This window comes from Heptranchias perlo, chromosome 39, assembly GCF_035084215.1.
Source record: "Heptranchias perlo isolate sHepPer1 chromosome 39, sHepPer1.hap1, whole genome shotgun sequence".
NCBI classification, from domain to species: Eukaryota; Metazoa; Chordata; class Chondrichthyes; order Hexanchiformes; family Hexanchidae; genus Heptranchias; species Heptranchias perlo.
The window spans coordinates 7672229-7678400 of NC_090363.1; the positions used below are offsets into that span (position 1 = coordinate 7672229).

The 6172-nt window shown below is 47.5% G+C and overlaps 1 long non-coding RNA gene across 1 annotated transcript in view; it reads left to right on the top strand.

Moving 5' to 3' along the window:
• LOC137305195 (uncharacterized) overlaps positions 1-377 on the top strand; it is an 89962-nt gene extending 89585 nt beyond the window's left edge. Inside the window, exon 3 of the long non-coding RNA XR_010958674.1 lies at positions 195-377. This is a non-coding gene — a long non-coding RNA (uncharacterized lncRNA). The remainder of the gene's footprint in view (positions 1-194) is intronic.
• Positions 378-6172: the final 5795 nt, after the last annotated feature.

Here is a 6172-nt window from a genome sequence, read left to right on the forward strand (position 1 = left end):
ATTCTGTGGGAGTTAAGCATGGTAATGAGATAACAGAAGCAAATGCCAGAAGATGACATGGTTTTTGTTCAGCCTGTTGCCCACTTCGAAATCTCAGCATTCATCTGTTCTCCCAGCTGTCGAGTTTCAAGTTAAAATAAACCTTAAAAATGAGCCTCCTCTGCTTCTAATGCTAAACTTTTTTTTTTACACAGGATGTGGCACCAAAATGGTTTCAGAATCAGGCAAGACTGGATCCCTTACAAAAGAGGATCTATCTGCCAACCTCTAGTCCCTGATTAAGGCCGCCAACCCTCCAGGATTGTCCTGGAGTCGCCAGGAATTAAAGATTCGTTTCCAGGACACTGCTGCGAGCAACACCCAGGAGAAAAAATAATGAGGGCATTAAAAAAAATTGCGTATTTATTTCATTTGCTTTGAACATCTTTGTTTATTGGTCAGCAAAATATTGGCAATGGGTAAAATGGCTGTTTGACTGACAGTCAAGATTCATCCAATCAGGTAACAAAGAATCGGTTTGGTTTCCAATGGGCATGGGGAAGGCGGTGAACCGCGAGGATTGACATGGCAGGTGACCAATGGCGGGAGTGATTGGGGGGGGGGCGGGGCAGATGGAGGAGGGCGGTCATATGATGAATACATCCAACCAGAGTTGGCAACCCTATCCTCAATAGGGAAGCACATGATACAGTAACAAGGCTGACTGACAATCAGCTAAACTCATCTGCAACAGTGGCAGCAGAGTGTACATAATGGCAAAGAAAGACCTTGCATTTATTGGGGGGTCTGTTATTGGGGGGGGGGGGGGGGTAGTGATAGGTAATGCTCACCTTAGGAGGGGTCTGTTATTGGGGGGGGGGTAGTGATGGGTAATGCTCACCTTAGGGGGGGTCTGTTATTGGGGGGAGGGTAGTAATAGATAATGCCCACCTTAAAGGGGTCTGTTATTGGGGGGAGGGGTAGTGATGGGTAATGCCCACCTTAGGGGGAGGGTCTGTAATTGGGAGGGTAGTGATAGGTAATGCCCACCTTAGAGGGGGGGTCTGTAATTGGGAGGGTAGTGATAGGTAATGCCCACCTTAGAGGGGGGGGGTCTGTAATTGGGAGGGTAGTGATAGGTAATGCCCACCTTAGAGGGGGGGTCTGTAATTGGGAGGGTAATGATGGGCAGTGCTCACCTTAGAGGGGGGGTCTGTAATTGGGAGGGTAGTGATGGGTAATGCCCACCTTAGGTGGGGGGGTCTGTAATGGGGAGGGTAGTGATGGGTAGTGCTTTTGCATTTTGATTGGTCCAGCAGCATCCAATAAGATTGTAAAACCAAATAAAGAAGGCGGCCATTACAGTCACAGCCATGTTCACCGCTGCTGCCAAAATGCAAACAATTGAACAGCAACAAATGAGAGCCCTGTCCTGCCAGCAACAGCACAGCAAATGTGAGAAGCTGCACGCTCAGAGGCAGCCCTTACATCTGTCAGTCACTGGCCAGATCCCTGCTCCCATCCTAAGGGCCCACAAGGAACAGCAGACAGCCTCCAGTATCGCAACCAACTGACTTTCCTCCAGTATGATCTTAGACTGCCTATTTGACTATGGAAGGCATCACAACTAATTCTGACCATGTCAGGTTTTTTTCTTTATTTACAATATTTCCACTTGTGGGGGAGTCCAAAACTAGAGGTCATAAATATAAGATAGTCACTAATAAATCCAATAGGGAATTCAGGAGAAACTTCTTCACCCAAAGAGTGGTGAGAATGTGGAATTCACTATCACAAGGAGTAGTTAAGGCGAATAGCATAGATGCATTTAAGGGGAAGCTAGAAAAGTGCATGAGGGAGAAAGGAATAGAAGGATATACTGTGAGGGTTTGATGAAGTAGGGAGGGAGGAGGCTCGTGCGGAGCATAAACACCAGCATGGACCTGTTGGGCCGAGTGGCCTGTTTCTGTGCTGTAGTTTCGATGTAATTCTCAGGACGCTGGCATGGCCGGCATTGATTGTCCATCCCTACTTGCCCTGAGCAGGTGCAAGTGGTTTTGATGCAACTGAGTGGCTTGCTAGGCCGCTTCAGACAGCAGTTAAGACGTGGGACTGGAGTCACACATAGGTCAGACCGGGTAAGGACGGCAGGTTTCCTTCCGTAAAGGACATTAGTGAACCAGTTGGCTTTTTTACCACAATACTGATTTATTTAATACTATTGCCAGATTTTTAAAACTAAATTCAAATTCTCAAAATGCCATGGTGGGATTTGAACTCACTCTAAATTACTAGTCCAGTAACACAACCACAGCACTACCATCCCTGCCTGCTGCCCACACACCTGCCTTTTCCAGTATGAATCACCGGATCGGATCGGAAATTCTAGCCTCATTACTGTAGTTAGGACTCGTAGCACTTGACAGCTGGGAATGGTAAGAATAGAGCACTGTGCGCAGCTAAACTTCTTTCCTTTTACAAATCGATGAAGTGTTATTAAAAAACACAATGCAATCTCTCTGCCCTCCTATTCCAGCGAGAAACATGATGCAGAAATAAGAGGCTCACTGTCGGGGGGAATATAATTACTGGACGTTAAGAACAGGCCGGATTCTCTTATTTCTCGTTCCTGCTCTGGCTCTACCTCTGCGTTCGACTCTGTGTCTCAGTCCCTGTGTACTACCGGCCTGTCCTGCAATACTAATTGATCCATCAGACAAAGAAAGAACTGCATCTCTATAGTGCCTTTCATGACCTCAGGACATCACAAAGCTCTTCACAGCCAATTAAGTACTTTTTGTAACATAGGGAAATGCGACAACCACTCTGCACACAGCAAGGTCCCACAAACACCAATGTGATAACGACCAGATAATCTGTTTTGACTTTAGTGATATCGGCCAGGACACTGGGGAGAACTCCCCTGCTCTTCTTCGGAATAGAGGCCGCTGGACCTTTTACGTCCACCCGAGTGGGCCTCGGTTTAACGTCTCATCCAAAAGGTGGCGCCTCCGAAAAAGCAGCACTCTCAGTACTGCAACGGGAGTGTCAGCCTTGATTTTGTGCTCAAGTCTCTGGAGTGGGACTTGAACCCACGACTTTCTGACTCAGAGGTGAGAAAGCGACACACTGAGCCACGACTGACGCCTATTTTCTCAGCTTCATTGCTGAGAAAAAGCAAGTAGTAGTTATGGGGTGATTTCTATTATTAGAGGGATAGGTAACCTTTCTGTGTGTTTCTGTGTCAAATTTTGTCTGATTACACTCCTGTGAAGCACCTTGGGATGTTTTCCTATGTTAAAGGTGCTATATAAATGCAGGTGGTTGTTTGTCTCTCTGTATTGCTGTGTCTTTGTCTTTCTGTGTGTGTTTGCCTGCCTCTCTGTGCGTTTCTGTGTATGTCTCTCCACATTTCTCTATGTGTGTCTCCCTCTATCTGTATATCTGTGCATGTCTTTCTCTGTAATTCTATCTACATTTTTCTGAACTTCTGTGTCTGTCTCTCTCTATTTACCAAAAATTACATTGAGTTACATGGAAACAGCAGCACAGAAACAGGCCATCCGGCCTAACTGGTCTGCCGGCGTTTATGCTCCACACGAGCCTCCTCCCTCCCTGCTCATCTAACCCTATCAACACATCCTTCTATTCCTTTCACCCTCATGTGCTTATCTAGCTTCCCCTTAAATGCATCTATCTATTCGCCTCAACTACTCCTTGTGATAGCGAATTCCACATTCTTACCACTTTTTGGGTGAAGAAATTTCTCCTGAATTCCCTATTGGATTTATTAGCGACTATTTTATATCGATGACCTCTAGTTTTGGACGCCCCCACAAGTGGAAACATTTTCTCTACACCTGTGTATTTGTGTGTGCCTTTCTCTGTGTGTACGTCTAATAATGCTGTGCATGTTTCAGTATTTCTTTGCTTGTCTGAATATATATCTCTATTCCTGTCTATGCCCTGCTGCATGTCTGTAAATGTCTCTCAAGATTTCTGTTTATGCCTCTCCTTATTTCAACAGCTTGCATTTCTTCACAAAACACCCCCAGGCACTTGACAGAGGAATAAGCAGAGGAACAGATGACGAGCCATGGGAGAGGGTAGCAGAGGCGACTGAGGGCTAGGTCTGGACAAGTTGGAGTTTGTGGCGGATGGATGATAGAAATCCAGCAAGCAGAGCGTTGAAGTCATCGGGTCTAGAGGTGGCCGTGGACCAGGGATCCAGCAGAGGAGGAACCCAGGCAGAAGCAGAAAGGGGAAAGCAAGCAGTCCGGCTGGTGGGGAGGGTTCGGAGTTCAAAGCTCAGCTGGAGGTCGATCGCAGAACCGAGGTTGCGCGATATCTTGTTCAGCTTGAGCGAGTTGCCAGAGAGGGACGGAGTCAGTGACAAGGGCAGGACGGCTTTGGGCTTAACGATGTTGAGCTGAAGGAAATCATGACTTATCTGAGACCTGGAGAGGGGGGGGGGGGCGGATACAGAAGTCAGAATCACTTTTGCCGCCTGTTATAACACAAGCCCGACACTCAGCTCTACTACAGTCAACGGGACTGAATATCAAGCAGGGCCGATAACGGGCGGCTGATTCGATACCGCCCGAGACAAACTTTCTATCCCTTTGTGTTTCTGTCTGCGTCACTCACTCTACCCTGGGCCGTATAACTACGTCTAGGTGTGTAGTTCTGTGTGTCTATCTCTCTGTATATTTCTGTGTATGTCTCTTTCTCTCTATTTGTATATCTCTCTATCTCTCTGTGTATATTTCTTTGTGTCTCTCTCTCTCTGTGCATTTCCGTGTGTCTCTCTATCTCTCTGTGCATTTCTGTGTGCGCTCTCTATTTGTATATTTCTGTGTGTCTCTCTATCTCTCTGTATATTTCTGTGTATGTCTCCCTATCTCTATATATTTCTGTGTATGTCTCTCTATCTCTCTGTATATTTCTGTGCGCGCTCTCTATTTGTATATTTCTATGTACGTGCCTCTCTCTCCTTTCAATCTGTGCTTTCTGGACTGAGCATTTCATTCAATTGAAGTTTTTTGGTTCCCCTCTTTGTTAAATAGAAACAAATTAAAGAATGGCTCAGGTAAATGGCAGGTCCGTGCTCAGAGTCCCAATCTCAGCGTCACTGAGGGAGAAATCGATCTGACTAATTGTTGTGTTAAGAATTCCATGTAGTCATTTATTGAAACTGACTTTTTAGATTGTCATTGATATTACTAGAACCTGATAGGGGCTAATCTCACACTGAACCATCCACTGGGGGCTGATCGGGGGTAATCTCACACTGAACCATCCACTGGGGACTGATAGGGGCTAATCTCACACTGAACCATCCACTGGGGACTGATAGGGGCTAATCTCACACTGAACCATCCACTGGGGGCTGATGGGGGCTAATCTCACACTGAACCCACCGACCGGGGACTGATAGGGGGTAATCTCACACTGAACCCACCGACCGGGGACTGATAGGGGCTAATCTCACACTGAACCATCCACTGGGGACTGATAGGGGCTAATCTCACACTGAACCATCCACTGGGGGCTGATGGGGGCTAATCTCACACTGAACCATCCACTGGGGACTGATAGGGGCTAATCTCACACTGAACCCACCGACCGGGGACTGATAGGGGGTAATCTCACACTGAACCCACCGACCGGGGGCTGATAGGGGGTAATCTCACACTGAACCATCCACTGGGGACTGATAAGGGGTAATCTCACACTGAACCCACCCACTGGGGGCTGATAGGGGGTAATCTCACACTGAACCCACCCACTGGGGGCTCGGCTAGATTTCATCCCAGGTCCCTGAGGTAAAGGAACAGCATCTGGAACGGAATCCAGCTGTGACGCTCCTCATGATAGAATCTTCCGCTGACCGCTGCTAGGTTCAGAGGTCAAGGGGGCAATTTTAACCTAACCTGTCCATCAGGAAACTGATGGGCTCGGGTGCAATGCCGGTATTACACCACGCCCGATTTTACTCTCTACTGAAGTGAACGGAGTGTAATATCAGGCCGGGGGTGGGGGGGTAAAACCAGCATTCCATCCGATCCCATGGGATTTCTGCCCGGCCAGTTAGGTGAGAGTGGGTATTGGGATGAGGTGCCATTAGGTGACTATTACCCCTGGAGTTGTAGGCCCAGCCAGATGTGTTTGGGGGGGGAAAAAGGGAGGCGGG